At 36.3% G+C, this 22,249-nt stretch overlaps 1 protein-coding gene across 1 annotated transcript in view; it reads left to right on the top strand.

Moving 5' to 3' along the window:
• LOC134657835 (CCAAT/enhancer-binding protein-like) overlaps positions 1–20,175 on the top strand; it is a 35,627-nt gene extending 15,452 nt beyond the window's left edge. The window contains exon 2 of the mRNA XM_063513411.1: positions 20,006–20,175. The gene's annotated coding sequence lies outside the window, so the exon portion shown is untranslated. The remainder of the gene's footprint in view (positions 1–20,005) is intronic.
• Positions 20,176–22,249: the final 2,074 nt, after the last annotated feature.

Raw genomic sequence — 22,249 nt, 5'->3', positions numbered from 1 at the left:
AGACGCTTACAATCTACTTCTGTTTTCTAAGTTCTGGTGATATATATTTAACCATCTGTTACTATCGATATACTTTTATTAAAAAAAGCGGCCAAGTGCGGAGTCGGACTCGCCCATGAAGGGTTCCGTATTTAGGGGATTTATGGCGTATTAAAAAAAAACTACTTACTAGATCTCGTTCAAACCAATTTTCGGTGGAAGTTTGCATGATAATGTACATCATATATTTTTTTTAATTTTATCATTCTCTTATTTTAGAACTTACAGGGGGGGGGGGGACACATTTTACCACTTTGGAAGTGTCTCTCGCGCAAACTATTCAGTTTAGAAAAAAATGATATTAGAAACCTCAATATTATTTTTGAAGACCTATGGGTACACGTATGAAACACGTATGGGTTTGATGAAAAAAGTTTTTTTGAGTTTCAGTTCTAAGTACCTATGGGGAACCCCCAATAGTTATTTGTACAACAAGAGATCAAAGTTTGATATTTCTTCGAGTGCTTATTTTGAGTCCCGTGCAAGCGAAAGATTCTATAATAGATTCACGAGCGTAGCGAGTGAATCTAATTTAGAATCTTGAGCGTAGTAAGGGACTCAAAAGCGCACGAGATGTAAATAACTTTGATCTCGTGTAGTACACAACATTTTTCACCTCAGCAGTGAGAACATATTAGAGAACCCGAAAAATGTATTCCTTCTTCATCACTTACCTCTATTCACTCATGTTTTCTTAAGATATACCAACAATTAAATTTTCACCTCAGCAGCTCAAACAAGGGTACTTTGCTACTTAAAAACAGTGAGCAAAATGCGATTTTGCTCACTGTTTTTAAGTAGCAAAGTACCCTTGTTCGAGCTGCTGAGGTGAAAAATGTATTGTTTGTTTTTCTATTTTTGTGTGAAAATCTTAATCCGGTTCACAGAATACATCTACTTACCAAGTTTCAATAGTATAGTTCTTATAGTTTCGGAAAAAAGTGGCTGTGACATACGGACGGACAGACAGACAGACAGACATGACGAATCCATGAGGGTTCCGTTTTTTGCCATTTGGCTACGGAACCCTAAAAATATAGGTACAGCCTGGTACAGTGAATAATAATTACACGCTATGTTAAAACGTCGAGTCTAATTCTAAATGTTGACGACACTCTTTAAATACATACTAACAAAAATTTTTTTTTTGCTATTCAAAATGAATGGAGCACATGGCTTTTTACCATGTTTCAACATTGTCCTAGACGCAACCGTGAAGTAAACAAACCCAACGTTCCTCAAACTTGAAGTTTGCGAGGCTTCGCCACGGTGTGTCGTGTTTTGCACGTTGACTGCGACCCGTCACGTTGGCTAGGCCGTGCACGTTTTTTGTTAACTTTTGGCAGGCGTGCCTCACTCCGCGATTTCGTCGCTTTGCTGCAGGTAGCTAAAAGTACATCCGTTCGGCCCCAATTTTGGGGAAAGCCATAAGCCGCGCGTGGCGCTGTCGCCACCTAGCGGCCATATCTGTGCTGATCGTAACAGACGCGTTTTGTTAGAGAGTGAGTCTTCTGTACTTAGTACTATTATTTATTCTGTGCTTTTGTTTTTGCAAATTTTTAACCATCGTCCATGTTTGTAGACCTCAAGTGAATGAGACATGATCAAGGAATGATGTTCGGCGCTGGGAATTACTTTTTGGAATTTATTCCATTAATTAGTTATTCAAATAGATATGTTTTGTTTGGTTAAACACAAATAACTCAAAGATAAATTTTAAATCATACTATAAAAAAAAATGGCTGGGGTGCCACGACGCCCACGACGCTGTTTTTCAGGGCAACAGTAAAATGAAAACTTACAACTAAACTTAGAGTGTAAGGCCTGAGTGGACGCTCGAAGCGGAGCGATCGGCGGGGCGTGCAGCGTGGCTGAGGGCTCACGCGTGATGTGAGCAGCGTGCACTAAGGCCGCTCCTATACGTTTGCATTTGTTTAACATGCACGCCGCACGCCCCGCCCCGCTGTGGATGCCCAACTCGAGCGTCCACTCAGGCCTTACACTAATTAGAAATACATTTTTTAAAATTCCATGATTGAAAGTCCGATTCAACATTGCTTCACGTTAAAAAAGATAAAGAAATAGCGAACACTCCATACTTATTTAGGGCAAACGATAACAGTGACACACATGCGCTATCGATGGATAGACAAACAAACAAACATGTATCTGATTAGTATCGAGACGAGTTTTAGGCTACCATTGCATAATCCGTGGCAAGGCCGGTAGACTCTAGACTTTAGTCATAGAAGACAATTCAAACTTACATGGTGACATAGTTTGGTGGTACCGTAAAATGGGGTGAGTAGGCGCAAATCTGAAAATCAAACCTCGATAAAATTTTATTTTTACATATGCAAACTGAATGGGGTATATAATAAGTGTTCCGGACGTTTTTATTTTATTTTGGGTAGTTCCATTTCATAACTTTGACCATAAACAGGAGATCCCACCTCACCCCGTAGTCCCTCGTAATTGGGGTGAGATGGAATTTCATACAAAGGTGATTTTGGAAGATTGTTGGATCGTTTTTTTTATTATGAGTATTACTACAGCTCCATTTTAAATTGGAATACATTATTTTTGTAGCAGTAGCCTTAAAATCCCCTTTCATCCCTTCTCTCCCCATTCATAACCCAACTCTCCCCGCGAACCCTACTCACCCCATTTTACGGTATAGCATTTCGATATGTATAATGCAATGTCTAAATTTCCAAGTTGGTGTTAACTTAGCGTGGCACGAGTGTGCTAGCTTTAGTCCGTGAATTCGTTTGCGTTCGTTCCTAAACTTTAAGGATGACTCATGTTAGACCGGGCCGTGTCCGGGCCGGAGCTTCCGGCGCTTCATTTTCTATGGAAAGCGTCACGTGATCACCTGTCATCTGTCATAGAAAAGTAAGCGCCGGAAGCTCCGGCCCGGACACGACCCGGTCGGCCCGGTCTAACGTGAATCATCCTTAAACACAGTGTTGGGCTGTCAAATTCATAACGTTTTCAAGGTACTATCTTTGACGCGTAGTCGGATCCACTACTTTTGATGCTGACTGTCCAATCTTGTAATTCCAACCCGTCATGTCAAAGAGATATTATTTTACATTTACGCTAATCTACTATCTACTACTACTACTAATCAGAAACAGTAATAAATTCTTGTAGTTCGCAAAACCCAATTTATGTGTTAGTAGTAACCACAGACAAGACATCCTCTAGACTGAGCATAGTAACGCTATCCCGTCTGCCACTAGGTATATACGGTAGTTTTACTCCATCTTCGAGTTCGAGTCAAAGTGTCAGAATCCCGTACCGTGATTGGTCCGTGTCTTTGAACGGACCAATCACGGCACGGGACTCGCTCACCTCGTCCCCCCGCACCCCCGTATTTTTGGCAGCATCGGTTTCATGAAATAATTGCTCTAAACTCCGTCTAGAGGATTCCTAGTCTATGGTAGTAACTAAATATTTTGTTACTGTTAAGGCGGGATTCGTGCCGCACACTGGTGGAATCCCGCCTTTATGCAAACATTTCTTTCTGTACCTATATATCGCTCAAAATTATAGTACAGTTCTATCGTTTTCACCCGTTTTTGGTAACATATTATGATATTATGCTTCTTTGTACATCTATAAAACCACCTTTTAGGTAAAAAATACAAGAAAGCCGTATTGTTACGGTAAGTTACCAGAGCCCGTACCATGAGTCACTGACAGTGTCAAAACTGACATATACGCTATCGAGAACGTAATTTACTTTCTATACATCTCGTTTGCACTAATATGCGAGTACGAGCCGTATAATATAGTTATCTCAGTGGGAGCGCGTGAGAGTGTGTTCCCTGTTTCCGACGCACTCAAGATAAAATTCTTTAGATAACTGGCGACTTGTTTTTCATGTTGCTGAAGTTTTTATAAGTTTTTCAGCGGTGTTTTATAGGTACTTTGATTTAACCACGTGTTTTTGCTATGATTGAATATACACTCTAAAAAATGAAGACCAACTAAGAGCAGTTTTCTCTTAGTTGACGTTAAGTTAATTATAACAATAACGATCTTATATAAATCAAAGAAACCTGATTACTTAAAACAATAAGTGTATCTGTGATTGAACTAATAAAGTAGGTATGTTATTAATCCTAACAATTGTATACTTTGCATCTATCATTAACTTGTTGGCATAATTATGTAACGTAGGTTGATTCAATCCTTAACAAATTAATTAAAACAGATAAATATGTTAATAGTTATGAACATTTTAATAGTTTATGTGATTATTTTCTCTTTGTTGATTTACATAAGACTTGGTATTTTAATCAACTAAACATATAATATTTAGAACAACGAAGATAAAACATTCAATCCCATTATGATCAAGTTATTGTATTAATTACGAAACTAATATTCCATTCTATTAAGAATTATTTGTTAAATCGATTTTCTTCATAATTAAATTAAATAATCAGTTAATCCGTTCAATCAAGAGATAAGTAGGGGGGCGCCGGTGCACCCGCGGTCCTCCCCGCCCGCGCCCCTGCGGCGCCTGTGACCGTGCGAGTGGGGAGTCAGTCTCAGCCTCGACGTTCAACATTCAACTACTTAGTCATTCAAGTACGCGTCAACGAAATAAACTTTACTTGTGCCTTTATTTCACGGCAAGCCTGGAACAGTGAACGTGTTACCTTTGCTTTGTGTACCTAATGTATAATAGTGTATGTGCAACATGGAGCAAGTGCTAATCGCGGCAACGGGAATAAAAGGCGCGGGGACGGGCCGGGATGGTTATGTGGGAATCCCTGTTGTGGACTAATGAGACCCCAGGTCTACCCAGTAAAACCCCTGTTGGCCGCCTCAAGGCTTTAAGGCGAGGCACGGGAAACGATCGGGACCATGCTTCCGAAACCCCGCCAGCGGCTGTCCGAACTGCGGACTCGACTTCGGAGGAACTGTTTCCCTTTACTTCTCTAAGTGTGCGCCATTTTTTGCGCATTGGCCATCCCAGGGACCCTCGTGTAGGCGACAGACGTCCCCGAGCCTGCCGCCAACCCATAAGGGGGAAATCGACGGTTGTACGCCAAACGGTCATTATATTTGTAGCCCGTTTTAAATGTTAATTATAATATATATGTAAGGTATGTAAAAGTTCGATTTTTAAATGTAAAACGTTTAGTTTTCTAAATGTTTAGATGAATAAATAACATCTTATTATGTATATTTTTTGTTTTATTCATTTACCCCCTTTTCATAAAACTTTACTTTGTTAAATTTGAATCTCAATTGTTTAATCAGTTCAACTATGAAGCTTGTTGTTTGTTGTTGTGTTTTATTGTACTAGTACAATTGATGAAGAATGGTATATTGTACTAGACATGCTTCATAGTTGAACTGATTAAACAATTGAGATTCAAATTTAACAATTTCTTAGTTCTGGCTAATAAGATGCATAAGTCGTGCAATCATGTTCTTAGTTGAACTTATTAGGGTCAAATAGTTGATACAGTAATTCTTCATGTTAACATTGATTTACATCTTAGTTGAAATGATTAAACAATTGAGATTCAAATTTAACAATATCTTAGTTCAGGCTAATAAGGTGCATTAGTCGATGTAATCATGTTCTTAGTTGAACTTATTTGGGTCAAATAGTTAATACAGTAATTCTTCATGTTGATATTGACCTACATCTTAGTTAAACTGACTTGTTTGTATTAGTTGGTACAGTTACTTATCATGATAATAATTATCAAGCCCTTAGTTGATCTTGCTAGGATCAATTAGTTAGCATAATTATTTTTCGTGTAAATATTGAACAAGATCTTAATTGGTTCAGTTACATAGATATAGTAATAGCAATCAGAATTACCTTATTTGATGTGTCTAAGTTCTTGTTAGGCTCGTATGGAATCAAGATGCTTGATTACGACTATCAAGATATTGATAGGGCCAACCAAATTTTTTTTAGAGTGTACCTATTAATGTAGTTTTTCCCTAGTGTGTTATTTGCCAATGATTATCATTTAACTAGTTTCTGCCCGCGGTTATATCTGCGTGGAATGACGATAAAAACTGTCATATGTCTTTTCATTAAGCTTAAACTATCTCCAAACCGGTTCAGCGGTTTAAACGTGATAAGGAAATAGACAGATAAACAGACATACCTACAGCGCTACTATCGCATTTATAATATTAGTATAGAATTTTTACTTTTCATATTTTTAGATTCGTTTTTTAGGGTTCCGTACCCAATGGGTAAAAACGGGACCCTATTACTAAGACTCCGCTGTCCGTCCGTCCGTCCGTCCGTCCGTCCGTCCGTCCGTCTGTCACCAGGCTGTATCTCACGAACCGTGATAGCTAGACAGTTGAAATTTTCACAGATGATGTATTTCTGTTGCCGCTATAACAAGAAATACTAAAAACAGAATAAAATAAAGATTTAAGTGGGGCTCCCATACAACAAACGTGATTTTTGACCGAGTTAAGCAACGTCGGGCGGGGTCAGTACTTGGATGGGTGACCGTTTTTTTGCTTGTTTTATTGCTTGTATTGCTCTATTTTTTGTTGATGGTGCAGTGCGCGAGTCCGACTCGCACTTGGCCGCTTTTTTTTCATCCGTGTTTTGTTCTTTGAGGCTGAAACAAAAACACAAGAAAATGCAATATGATTGGTTAATGTGTATCGTTTTTATAAAACCGTGGGACCAAACCTCCGTAGTGCTGGTATAGAGTAGAAAATATCGTCCTCGAAAATGCAAAAAATAAACTAAAAATTCGATCGTGATCCTCATCGTACACAGACAAAAGAGTTTAAGTTAAAGAATTTCACAGATGCGCGTTTTCTAATAATAATAAAAATTCTCAAAAATTTGTGTGTAAATTCATCTTTCCACTACGTCACGCATATACAAGTGAAAAACTTTCACACTAAAACGTGACGTAATAAAATGGCCATTTTGGGACATCTTTAAAAAAAAAAATCGTTTATATATATGAAATAAACCCTAACATACATATTTTTTTCTTCTGCCTAACTGCAGGACAGTTTGTTGGCAGAGGGAACTCCCTTAAAACATAGATGGGTAAACTTAGCTAATTGCCTAATTAATTTAATGGTAAATGGTAAATTAATTTTTAATGGTAGGATGGAGAACGCTGTCGATTCTGGGTAGAATGAGCCCAAGAGTGTTCTGATTTGAATGAATCAGGTTTTCAATATTTATTTTAGAAAACGCCCAGAAAGTAATTGAACTTATTATGTGCTTGGAGAAATGATAGGTATTGCGTGTGAGTGCACGTTGTTTACTTACTCATGCAATTTATCTAATTCTATTTTTATGGCCGTGAATCAGCCTGAGGATGAAGGGACTCTCTGTTTATCATTGTTATGATGAGAATCAATACTTTGTTTATTATTTACAATATAATTACTAGCGTTCTATCGTCAACAAGGCTTTTTGAGTGTGATTAGATGACTGAAGAAAGGATTGGCAACGCGTACGTGATACACTTTGAGTTGCGAGCGTCCATAGGCTACAGTGATTGCTTACCATCCGATGGACTTTAAGTTTGATTGCTTGAACCCTCACCATGAGTATTACGCGGCGCACGCTAGCGACTGTGTCAACTCAAACGCAGTGCATATCGCTAGCACCATCTGACGTACGAGGGAGATGCATTGTGAGTTAGTTTACGCAGTCGCTAGCGAATGTGTCATTGGCAAACTCGTGGTAAGGATACTGATCTTTAATTTGGTTTGACTTTTTAACTCCTAACCGTTTCCTAGTCAACCATATTATCGAAACTACAAACATCTTAGTACCATGATTCCCTAGTACTCGATACGTAGGAGCGCATTTTCTGTGCTCTTAGTATCTTAATATAAACTCAAGACACCATAGATATACATAATAGGAACTATAAGCACACAAATACATAATGTTGGCTATACCTACCTATATGTATATGTGTGGCATTGTTATCTCACATGTTTTTATGCCCGCATATATTCATGTACAGGTACCAGGATTTCAGAACAAGATAGCGTTGTTATTGAGTACTGAGACTTAACGCTGGTGGCTACGTAGTTTAATTTATACTGGGTCTTCATGAAATTGAAGGCAAATTGAATTTTACGAGTAAAGGACCATTATCTATATCTCACCAACGTAGGAAGATAGAAGATACGAATGCTAGTCAGTTACGTGTAGTTTTCGATGCGTAAACGTAGAACGTGTTTTGCGCAATATAGTTATTTTTAAATACCAGGAGTTCAGAATATGCAAGTGTGTCATGCGTAAACTGTAGGCCAGGGAACGTTACACACATATCATATACGTACTATATTACGTACGTTAGAATCTGAAACAAACTTTTTATCTGCCTAAGCGGGCGGCTTGTATCTCAGGTGCAACTTATATCGAAACGATTAGAAGTATTGGAACTAAATGACCATAGGTACATATATTACTTGCGATTGAGAATAGTATAATTCAAGGAACAACTATTTCGTGGTCTCGGAGGCCTTGAAAAAACATATTGTACATTGCGAGCATATACATTAATTTGTCCTGCATTTATGCTACATCTGGCATCTCAAAATAGAGTCCAAGTTATCCCACCATCAATAAGATCTGCCGGATCCCCGTTTTAACTCCCGGTTTCTCAGCCCCGGTTTGATTTGGTCTTTGTGTTATATAATAATAAATATCTGGGAGACCGAGCTTTGCTCGGAAAACATATAAAAACTCTAAATTTGCGTTTTCTCAGAGATAAGACCTAGCTAGATCGATTTTTCGTCTCCGAAAACCCCCACATACCAAATTTCATCGAAATCGTTAGAGCCGTTTCCGAGATCCCCGAAATATATATATAAATAAATAAATAAATAAACATACAAGAATTGCTCGTTTAAAGATATTCGATTTTAACTATACAGGCGTATTCTGATTTTAATAATCAGTCACGAATTTAGTACATCTACATCAAATTCATATCAGTCTGACACCTGATAGTCTGGAAAACTAGTAGTCAGTAGAAAAGGGTAAGTTAGTTGAATAAGGTCGAGTCCCATACAACTTTGAATTCGCGCCTTTTTTACTGACATATTCTATTACCAGACAACCTAAAATAATTAAAGAAGGGTTACAAATTCAAAAACAAAAGATATTAACCAGCTTGGTATAAAGCAGGGAAGATACGCATTACGTTTATCTCACACAGCGCAGCGCCGGCGCACTTTCACTCAGTGAACTACCGGGGGCGTGGCCGCGCGCCCTACATTCGTTACGTCACGATGTACGAAGCAATGTCACGATGCGATGCGTTTTTACGTCGCGTTTACGCGCGATTATTTTTGTACGCGGACAATTGTTGACGTTTTCAACTGCCGTATTCGAACTTCAAGATATTCATAAGAGACGACACGTACTAGATCCATTCTAGATACGTTATAGTTTAGATTTCAACTAGTTCTCTTTTGCAGCTCAATTCGGGCAACCAATGTCACTTTTACGATAGATCGTGTTAGATATCTATTAGATGTGAATTAGATCTCTAAGTAATATCTTGTGGAAATCGTTCAAGAGTATCTCCAGAATCGCGGAAATGTCAAATTTAACAGGTTAGATCTTAAACATATCGTTATCGTATCTTGGCGATGTCTAAAAGATATCTAATAGATGTCTATTACAAAATCCGAATCGGGCCCCAAGCGTTGTTATTTTAAAACCAAGATTGTGTGTATTTTTGAATTTGTAAGTTAGTTATTTGGTAATTTCTCAGCCTAACGTTTACAGTTTACTATAAAATTCTGCTAAATAATGTTTACAGTCTACCAGTTGTAATGTGTGCGATTTTCAATTGTTTTAACTCAGTTAGGCCCACTTAGCCGCTTAAACCTGGAGTTACAATGGTTACCAGTACAATTTGACACTGGTATGACGATTTAACCTCTTAACCCCTGGTTAGTGCAAGTGGGCCTAAGTAATATAAATAAATTGATTTAGTAGGTACTTACCTACTCCATATTGTTATAATAGTACATAGTTTATATTAGTAGCAGTTTAACAATTCTGTATTCATAATTATCTATTTAATCATTTCAATTTCTTATGACTGTAAAGTACATAATACTGTCTTTCTAGTGTCGGTTAATAGTACGCACAAAATAAAATAAAATCTTATCTCCATATGAATGTACAAAAGGCGACAGATAAAAAGAACCAATAGAATTTCAGCAAATACTACTAAACCGATAAGGATAATATCGTTTTTCGACCGATTTCCTATCGCTGTCTATATATAGCTTAGTGTTTATTTGTAGAATGCCTAAAATATATTTGTGTTTGTATCTATTACATCATGATAACAACTAGGTGCCTATTTATAGATTGTTACGATAACAAAATAATTAGTCAGTATGAACAGTTTTTCTTTTTACTTTACCTAAGAATAATACGTACTAAGGTATATATATCTAAAACCTTTAAAAGAGCAATTCTTGTTTATTTATTTATTTATTTATTTATATATGACACCGTAAGATTGTGAACCCGTTAGTTTATAATCTAACGTAGGTTAGGTTAGGATAGATTATAATCTCCCTACCGTCAGTTTATAATGTAACTAGCGAGATTATAATATGACGATAGTTTACAATTTTACGGTGACATATATATATATATTTCGGGGATCTCGGAAACGGCTCTAAAGATTTCGATGAAATTTGGTATGTTGGGGTTTTCGGGGGCGAAAAATCGATCTAGCTAGGTCTTATCTCTGGCAAAACGCGAATTTCCGAGTTATTATATGTTTTCCGAGCGAAGCTCGGTCACCCAGATATTTGATTTTAAAGTGTTGTTTTTTTTTAATTTCAAAGTAATTCGTTCATTGGCACAAATTGATAAAACTACGTAACGTACATTAAAGATAGTGATAGGTATAATTACAAATCTAATGCCCTCGACTCTACTTATACTTAGTTTAAAGTACAGCTTTCATTGCTTATATATTTCTATATAAGAGTATTAGATAACAAACAATATCTTCCTGTGAACAGTAAGCATTATAAACGAACCTAAACTTCAACCAATACAACCAACCAACAGTATCTTTCTTTTGACATACATTCCCATTCATGAAAACAATATTATCGGCATTTCGTCACATTCGTTACGTCATACCGCCTCCGATCATTCATGACTCGAGGATGCATTGACATTACGGTGCGCGTACGCACTTCGACATTATTCAACTTTTGTTAGGAACGAGTTATGTCGAATCAAGAAACCTATAGAGTCAAATATCAAATATCTTTATCTTTATTTTGCATAAATTATGGTACAAAAGATGGACTTAGTAACTAAGAAGCACATGCATACTTCACCAGCAACTGGCATGCAAAAACACAAATACGAGCTATGCTACATCTATTAATAATGCTAATAAATCTAGTATTATACATGTCACTTCTTATGATTATAACGCTAAATACAAATGTCATACTTAATCTAATTCCAATTGTCAGTACCTACCTATGTAGTCTGCCATGACAACTCTGTATAACCTTTGCCAAGAGAAAATGTGGCAACATCGTTAAATCTAATACTTTTAAACGAGCAATTCTTGTTTATTAGATCCCCGAAATATACGAGTATATATAAATAAATAAATAAATATTATTTAAATAAATATTATTACCCAGATATTTTTAGGGTTCCGTAGCCAAATGGCAAAAAACGGAACCCTTATAGATTCGTCATGTCTGTCTGTCTGTCTGTCCGTCTGTCCGTCTGTCTGTCCGTCCGTATGTCACAGCCACTTTTCTCCGAAACTATAAGAACTATACTGTTGAAACTTGGTAAGTAGATGTATTCTGTGAACCGCATTAAGATCTTTACACAAAAATAGAAAAAAAACAATAAATTTTTGGGGCTCCCCATACTTCGAACTGAAACTCAAAAATTTTTTTTTCATCAAACCCATATGTGTGGGGTATCTATGGATAGGTCTTCAAAAATGATATTGAGGTTCCTAATATCATTTTTTTCTAAACTGAATAGTTTGCGCAAGAGACACTTCCAAAGTGGTAAAATGTGTGTCCCCCCCCTGTAACTTCTAAAATAAGACAATGATAAAACTAAAAAAAAATATATGATGTACATTACCATGTAAACTTCCACCGAAAATTGGTTTGAACGAGATCTAGTAAGTAGTTTTTTTTTATACGTCATAAATCGCCTAAATACGGAACCCTTCATGGGCGAGTCCGACTCGCACTTGGCCGCTTTTTTTATTAAAATATAATGTTTATAATGACACTGACTCACTATTATATTCCTATCGGTGCAAAGTTAGCTTAAGCGGATACTAATATTATAGACCTCTACTGTAAAAATATTATATTTTAACGCCACCATTTCCATTTCATTCCATTTCTTCAATTTCTTTCTTTAATATAAAAACTAACAGTAACACAAAACAAAACTAAAGAAACGACATAATAATATGACAAACGAAATACTTACCATATTCTAGTTTCTATAAAAAAACGAATTACTCTCACGCAAGCCAAGGTCATAGAACTCGCGTACTCTGTACGCGCATCGAAAAAAAAATCACACAACGCGTTCATCGACCCCCGAAACCGGCCATTGCACTCGCATCTGATGCACTTTGATAGCGCCGGGCGATAAGCTTAGTTAGAGAGACGATGAAAGAAAGCATGCGACAACATGGGCGAGTTGAAAGAAAGAAAGAATAGAACGTTGGTGAAAAGTATTTATAAACTGAAATAAACCAAAACATGGTCAATTTTCTTTAGTGTAATATGATATCTATTTCAGTTTATAATTTATCTAATACCTTTAAACGAGCAATTCTTGTATACTTATTTATATATATATTTCGGTGATCTCGCAAACGGCTCTCTGGTTGGCTAGGTCTTATCTCTGGGAAAAAGCACATTTTTGAGTTTTTATAACTATGTTTTCCGAGCAAAGCTCGGTCTCCCAGATATTATATTAGTGTGAGTTGTGACTATACTTAAAACACAAATCATAATATTTCATAAAAAAAAACAACGGGTTGCACTCCGGAAGTGCCGACAGAAGTGAAAACTCAATGACTAGTCCAAAATGTCTGCAGCACTATGTATAATTGACCCCCATCCTCCTTTATATTGAAAAACTTTAGTTCCGAAGTTGCTGGTCAGTGAGCTTGTTTAAAATTCGAAATTCTAATTGGTAGCGTTAATTGTTTAAAATTCGAATAGAAATTGTAAAGTTACCTTGCAGACCTCGCATCTAAATATTGGTCATGATATTTTGAGTTTTATTCACCAGTACTAGAGTTCACTTTTATTAGCGATTTCATCAAGATGTAGCTTTAGTGAATTATGTCATTGAGTTTTTCTTTATTGATTTAAATGCAATCTAAATGAGTTGCCATCTAAACCTTACGGTCACGTGATCGCCTTACGCTGTCTCGAGTTTATAATTTTTTCCCCACCTCAAAAAGTGCCCAGCGCTGCTAAAGAATTTTTCACTTCAAAAAATGATTTGATTTGTTCCCTAGTTGTATTTTTAACCAACTTCAAAAAAATTGAGTATATAAATTCAAGTATTTTTTGGACTTGTTACCCGATTACACAGTCAATCACCAATTAATTTTGTGGATTCTTTAGTGTTTATTAGGTGTATCTTAGAGGTGGTCCAATATTAATTAACATGAAATTTATTCAACACTATTTAATAAGAAGTTTCTAGTAGGTTATACCTATAATACAGAATGTAATTTGTCGCGTCTGATACTGGTTTCAGAAAGTATGTGATATTGATCAGTTACTAATTACTTACTGATTCAGAAGATCTGATAAACTTTTCAAATGAAAATTATATTCACTTTATAAATCTCATTACAACTTTTATGACACCAAACAAAAAATTCAGCAATGACAATAATTTTGAGAATTAAGGCTTCGTCACACAGGCGCGTTTTCCGGGCGCGGCGTGAGCGAGGCGTGAGCATTTTATATGTAAAAGCGGCGCGCCACGCTCACGCCGCGCCCGGAAAACGCGCCTGTGTGACGAAGCCTTTAAGCAGGTGGAAATGAAGTTGTAGCGTATTAATTTTCAATAATTAAAAATAGGCAATACAGGAAATATGTATGTGAAAACTACGAGTAAGTACAGCTCGATTAAGGTATTCTTCATATAATACCTTACCTTAATCGACTATAGAACTCTTTGTACACCCATATACACTAATGGTATCTTTTGTTCTAAAAAAATCTCAAAAATCAGCACATAATGTACAAATATTCTTTAGTGTAAGGCCTGAGTGGACGCTCGGAGCGGAGCGTTCGGCGGGGCCTGCAGCGTGGCGTCGGGCTCCCAAGTGATTTGAGCAGCGTGCACTAAGGCCGCTCCTATACGTTTGCATTTGTTTAACATGCACGCCGCACGTCCCGCCCCGCTGCACGCCCAACTCGAGCGTCCACTCAGGCCTTACACTTAGTCCTATTACCTAAATTATCAAATCCTTATTCGAACCTTAAAGTCTCTCACTAGTTCCAAATATGTTATATTAACGTTATCTGCAGTGCAATTCGGGGTTAATGAACTTTAACGTTAGATACATGCTTCCAGCTTCCGGGACTACCTGATATGACAATAGGAACACACTTTCGTATGTACGAGTATATACATTTTTAGGGTTCCGTACCTCAAAAGGAAAGAACGGAACCCTAATAGGATCACTCGCGTGTCTGTCTGTCTGTCCGTCCGTCTGTCACAGCCTATTTTCTCTGAAACTACTGGACCAATTAAGTTGAAATTTGGCACGCATATGTAAGTTTGTGACCCAAAGACGGACATGTAACGTAAACAAATGAATTTTAAATATGGAGGCCACTTTTGGGGGGTAAAAGAGCAAATTAAAAAATAAAGTTTTTCAAACTATATCGTGTTACATATCAAATGAAAGAGCTCATTTTGAGAATCTCAAATATATTTTATTTATAATTTTATGATAAATAGTTTAGCAGTTATTCAAGAAAATAGGCAAAAAATAACCATTCCCCCCTTTATCTCTGAAACTACTGGGTCTAAAATAAAAAAAAAATACACTAAATGAAGGGTACACGGAAAGAACATGTCTAGTCACTTTTTTCGGAAAACGAGATTATTATCTCTAAATGAAGAGCTCTTAACCCTTCGTATGTCTAAACACTGATCAGTGCGAATAAATTTAAACCTATTGTAATAAACAATGGATTTAAATTCATGAGCACTGAACAGTGCTTAGATATACGAAGGGTTAATGAACTATTAGTTATATCTTTTGCTACCACTGTATAATAAATGTGACACAACTTTTTTTTTGTTAAATAATACCTGGTCACGGAATTACCATACGTTTTGACATTGTTCTAAATTTTAAAACCGCGATTACTCAAAATGTTACTGAAGTGACTAGCATGTTCTTTACGTGCACCCTTCAAATAGTTCTTTACCTATAGATGACAGGAAAACCTATTAGAAATGTGCAGTGAAGTGTGAGTCGGACTTAAGTTTTTCACTTTTCATTAAAAAAACATATTGTTAAAAATACATGTAACGTAAAAAAAGAATTTTAAATATCGAGACCACTTTTGGGGGGTAAAAGAGCAAATTAACATTAGCATTTCAAACTATATCGTGTTACATATCAAATGAAAGAGCTCATTTTGAGAATCTCAAATATTTTTTTTTATAATTTTAAGATAAATAGTTTAGCAGTTATTCAAGAAAATAAGCAAAAAAATGACCATCCCCCCCCCTTTTATCTCTGAAACTACTGAGTCTAATATTTTGAAAAAAATACACTAAATAGTTCTTTACCTAAAGATGACAGGAAAACCTATTAGAAATGTGCAGTTTTTGATGGGTTTTTTAAAGATATTTTACTCACTTTTCATTAAAAAAACATATTGTTAAAAATTGTGTAATGTACGGAACCCTTGGAACGCGAGTCCGACTCGCACTTGGCCGGTTTTTACAAAGTTTCATTGAATTTGCGGTGGTTGTGAGTTTATTTTGTGCAAGTAATATTTAAGCCGGATGATTAAGATAAAAGTTTAGATATATTATCTATTTAAATTTAAGCTATTTTATGGTACAGGCCAGGAATTTAAGCAATTTTATGGATTATGTGCCGGCGAAAAGTTTCCGAAATTGTGCAATTTGCATATTGAAAATTTTCAGAAACTTCTCATATTTTTGTACGGGGATCGACATTTACCGTTTCCAATGAAATTTTCCCGAAATTTCCGAGAACTTTTCCAACTTTTTTGAAACTCCTTCCCACAACTTGCGTATCTGTGCGCGTCAACTCAAACTTTTGTAAGACTTCTTTTCTTCCAAAAAAGTCCGCTTGCCAAGAACAATCCGTCTTCCGCCTGACCTTCGGAAGACTTTTAACCCCAATTTTCGCAACAGCATCAAATCCAAGCCACCATCAAAGTGTGTCAGTGGTCATTATTGGCATTTCCCGCGCGCCACTTTCTATCAGTCAAGTTTAGCATTATGTAACTCAGTGGGACATTGGGTCTGTGGGTCTTGCATAAGTTTTGGAGTTGCATAAGTGTGAAAGTCGGTCGCCGCGCTTCCGCGGTTATGCAACCGGCACAGTTCTTGCTGAGATTTTGGTGAGCGGATTTTATAGGACGGCCTGATTGGGAACTGGTGGAGAACGAGTGACTATGGCCTGATGATCGGTTACGGCATCGTCTTTGGTGAACCAGTTTAGATGTCTAAAGTTCAGTAAATGGGACTTTGGTCATCAGTGTGTCAGACCATAGAAAAATAAGTAGGTAACTTAATAAGTGCACACTCCATAGATAAAAACTCATTCGTGCGAAAACGTATTTATACTTAGTGGCATTTAAGCTTAGAGTCTGTTCGGAAAGAGAAGAGTCGTGGAATGTATTGAGCCCCATACATTCCACGACTCTTCTCTTTCCGAGACTAATAAAGTATTATGTGCTAAGTGCAAGTTTAAAACTTCTTAATAGGTACCTACCTAGTACGTTTTACCATACCTCCAATCATCTTCCTCGTGTTGTCCCGGTATTTTGCCGCGGCTCATGGGAGCCTAGGGTCCGCTTGGCAACTAATCCCAATTACTGGGAATAACCATACCTCCAATATAACTCATTATTTATAAATTAAGGATATGCCAGGCACTCTAAGCTTACTGATTTCTCTATGCTCAGGAAATATGCTGCTATGCTAGAGCATAGCATAGATGCTAGGGAATCCTAGTTCAGGCATTTGTAAATCACTTGTCTTTATAAATTCTTAGTCTTTAAGAGCAACCACTGTACTATACTTTTCTCAATAAATTATTTGTATTTGTTTGTATTTGTATGCTCAGACGGTAAACGACTTTCTTCATTTTTACGGAGAATGTTAAGTTTATGATGTGTATATCGTCTCTTGAGTCCTTTTCATGTTGCAAGCCTTAAATACCGCGCCCTAATTGATAATTAACTGTGCGCCGCAGTAACTATTTAACTTCAAACAAATACCGACAGGACCTTTAGAGTTGCAACGTTTATAGGTCTTACCGGATGTATCGACTCGGACCAAGCTATACATGGCCTTTGCAATAGACAAAGTCTGGAAAGTCATCATAAATATCCAGTTTCGGTGAAAATATGACGTTCTGTGTCTGGTTCACCTGATGTCAGAAAAGAATGGCAATAACACTATAGTCTGTGCGGAAAGAGAAGAGTCGTGGAAATTTATGGGGCCCAGTACATTCCACGACTCTTCTCCTTCCGAACAGACTTTACTTGAAAAGCCGTTCTGTCCAGCATATTCGATGTACTTATTTTAAAACTCGTACTCGATCAATTGTGTAACGTTTTGTATGAGTAGTATGGAGTTTCAAATGCAGATGCCAGAAATGTGCCTGTCACACTTTTGTGTCACGATTTTCTAAAGTAGAAGTCGGAATTTTAAAGGGAAGAAAGTTTGTAACGAAAAAACAAGGTTAAATCTTTGCATCTTGTGATATCATAGCCCTATACGGATATTATGGTCGTTCTTGTCTACGTGACAGCGTGATAAAATTGTGTCCGTCAGCGTCACTTTCAATCCCGCAGTGTTAAAATGTGACGGTTATTTTATCAAGTGGTTAAAGTCATCCATAATACGCCTACTCAAATTGTTGATGTAGATATTTATTCTATTTTGTTTAATATTTGTCTGAAAGGTGATCTTTTGAAAGTGTTTTATAGTTCATAGCTCTCTGTGTGACATTTACGTCATACTAAGCAGATGTCATATAAAGCATAGTTGATATAGTCCGTCAACCAAATCTTGTCAGTAGCAATGTAAAGCAAACTAAAGTAGGGCAACACTCAAAGAGCAGTATTGCGCTAAGAAAAGCAGCAATGTACGTCGACACCAAAAGAATTTTTTTTTCCGCTGAGCGCGCCCTGCGTACGTCAATTCAAATTGTCACTCGCGGTTTATTGAAAAAATTTGAAACGGACGGACAATTTAAAAGCGATGTTAAAACAATGTTAATCAAAATGATGAACAAATTTGAAGATATCAAAAACAACTCCCTATCGTAGTGCTTATATTCTCTTTGTTCCCTATCTATGTCTTCTAAGTTTACTAAAATAAAATCATATCAAAATGCAGATAATTAGATAGTGCATATATTTGTTATTTACAATATAATATGCCACTTGTTAATGTAAATTAGTGTACTCTTCTGGATGAATATGACATACCTGTGTAATTTTTTTGATTGGTATATATTGTAAAATAGGATTACATATTGAAAATAAAACAACTGATATTTGGGTGTTTATTTAATTTAAAGGTAAATAAGATAAGGGTCACTTTAGCTTACACTATAATTCAGGTCATTATTTGAAAAAATATAATGAAGTTACCAATGTTACCGGGTCACTTCAACCAAGCATAATACTCTGTAGTATTCTATTGCATCTTTGTAAATAGTCACAACTGATTGCTGAAAATATTAGACAGGTGGGCCTACGGACGGCTTCCAGGACACAATTTATGGTCTTGTTGGATAGATTTAGGCATACGTTTTAATTTTATTTATGCCTTTTAACCCTAAAACAAAAAAACTGAACATAATCTTAAAAGTTCGAAAGAGTTCTTCCATGTACTTGTCATAACCTCAATTTTTAGTAATGTTTACCATCAACGAGCATGATTGTACATTGTAGGCCCCTTAGCTTTGCTTATTCTCATTTAATGTATTGGTATTTAATGGTGACAGCAGAAATATCTCTTGAAACAGAAACGATTCAGAATGAAAACCAAATGAAAACAAATAAGGTGACGGCTGTCGTTCACGAATTTCACGATCCACATTCCACAGATAAAACACAGATGACACGCATTTTGGAATTATTCGAACACAGTGTTGCTAACCCGCGATTTTTCAAATTTGCCGCCTTTTACTACTGACAAGATTTGGTTGACGGACTTTAACTTCCTATTTTTGTTAATTTTTCCCATATTTTTTCAAATTAATCTTAAATTCCTTTGTGAGAGATGAGTTTTATTAACTTATCAACTTGTCACTGAGAATCAAAACTAAAACAACTTAATCGCCTCGCATGCACCAAACGTGCTGGCAGAGAAATACGTGGGGACGGCCACGAAAACCAGCGAATGTGTCAGTATAACCAGACGTAATTTCATGAAAAAAGGATTTTTAGGTCAGCGAAGTCATCTTATCCGAATTTGTCACAAAGAATTGTAATATGAAAACCAAACTTCGCACACTAATTACGTCATAGTAAACGGTTGGTCAGTATAAGCGGAGTCCACGCGGAGTCATAATAAACGAATTCTACTGTATTTAGCTTTTCAAAGATTCCTTTTTGTCGAGATATTTTTGGTTATATTATGATTATTTTTAATTTTATTTTTCTTTTGTTACAGATCGAGGTGCCGGGAGCTATGTGTGATATCGTGCATTAACTCTGTAAAGTGACCTACGTTAAGGGTAGTTAGCGAAATTATCATGTGATTTATATTGTTTATTGTACACGGATAGTTTAGTAGTATAAGTCCATCCGCAGTCGATGCTGTGAAGGCTTGGGGGCGATAGACTACGCGATTTTTGAAAAAATAAATACAGATATTTAAGTTAAAAATGTGTTTTTACACTACGATGCATTATTGCCGAGAATCGGAAAAACATGCTTGATGAAGTAGTTGCAGGACGAGCTTTGCCGAGTTCTGATAAAAGTCGAGTCAGACACTACTATAAATTAAATTTAAAATGTCGCGTAGTCTGTTCAGCCTTTTATATTGGCGCTTTTCTTCTGAATCGAAGGGTGAGCCTTGGTCCAGACCCCAGGGTGTGACTAAGACTAAGACTGACTTTTTTGAGGCTTTTGCCATTTAAAAAGCACCGATTATGTTTAAAATGTAATTGTCGTGAAGAATTGAAGATAGTACTCATGTGAGCGTGAGGGTGTTATATGTAGGTGAGCTTATACACATTATTACGCCACGCATATGAGTTAAACTATCGGTAGTTTTTTATACGATGTATTGGTGGCCTAAGGCCTTACAGTGCAAACTACTTTTTATACGTTAAGCTATGTCCACATAGTGATGTTTTTATCTTCATTTTACTTCACCTTTTTATCTTGTTCAAAACTCATGTTATGTGATTGCCATTAGCGACGCAAAATAACTTTAGTGTATGGGGGTGTTAGTCACACTTTCCTTGAGCATAGAAGCATTGACGTGGCGTAATAATGTGTATAAACATTATTACGCCACGCATATGAGTTAAACTATCGGTAGTTTTTTATACGATGTATTGGTGGCCTAAGGCCTTACAGTGCAAACTACTTTTTATACGTTAAGCTATGTCCACATAGTGATGTTTTTATCTTCATTTTACTTCACCTTTTTATCTTGTTCAAAACTCATGTTATGTGATTGCCATTAGCGACGCAAAATAACTTTAGTGTATGGGGGTGTTAGTCACACTTTCCTTGAGCATAGAAGCATTGATGTGGACATAGTTTATGCTTTTTTACATAAAGCCTTTTCACATGCTTTCGACTCATAAGCGAGTTCTGGCCGCAAAGAAGTGATCTCAAAAACGGCGGCTGCACCCGCTGGCTCACATAATCACTGCCATGTGTCTCGAAAATGTACTCTATGGACATAACAATACGTACTGATTTACGACGTAAAGGCTGCTGTAGATAATACATTTGCAAAGATATGACATTGGGATTCAAATTTAGAGTTGAAATACATTTAATTTTAAATCCCATTTATAGATGTCGCTAGACTCATCCAAGATTTTAAAATTAAGGATCGTAAATACCACAAAAACATGGAAATATGTGACTGATTTTTACCGTTTTATGGTCGGAATGAATATTCTTTAACTGTATTGATACATTGAGATGCAATGTAGTTTGTAATATACTAAAGCAGGGTAGAACGAGGCAAATCGGACACAGGGCGGATCGGATCCAACTAAAAAAATCTGTTTATATTTACAATATTTTCGATAAATGTGTTAAGGGGTGACGTACGGTGCAAGAGATTTTTTATCTTGGTCCGATTCGCCCTGAGATCTATTTCGCGTCGGTCTACCCTAGCTGCGTAACCTGTAAATTTGGTTGTAAATAATCTTGAAAAATATATAGATGTAAAGTTCTTGTTTCTGAATTGTTTCTCAGCTTCTCCAAAAATCTAACTAACCTGTTACTCTTGATACGCCTAGGATTGTTCTCTTTGAAGTTTATTGTAAAAAAAAATTCGTTTAATAATACCTTAATTAATCGATATAATGTAAATAATAGGAATTTTATCGTTAACGCTAAGCGTAGGGTTAGCAAAGGGCTATTTTAACTATTTTGTTGAGTTCTAAAATTTTTATTCCTAAAAAGTACCTTCTATTAATTCTTATTATTGTTAGATTTTATGTATGTTTAAGTTTAAAATAAGATTTAAATTAATTATGATTAAATCATTGTTCTACATACTGCCGTGGGAAGTACAAGGTGTATTTATATGAAAAATCGATGTAAATTTTCTAAGCTACTTAATTGCGTATGACGTTACTCTAGTAACATGTTATAAGCTGCTTAAAAGAATATTATAATTGTAAAAGATATACTTTGACTGCCAACCTCAGAGACGAAATTTTAA

The sequence above is a fragment of the Cydia amplana genome, chromosome 21, assembly GCF_948474715.1.
Source record: "Cydia amplana chromosome 21, ilCydAmpl1.1, whole genome shotgun sequence".
Taxonomy (NCBI): domain Eukaryota; kingdom Metazoa; phylum Arthropoda; class Insecta; order Lepidoptera; family Tortricidae; genus Cydia; species Cydia amplana.
This window is presented reverse-complemented; position numbering and strand designations above follow the sequence as displayed.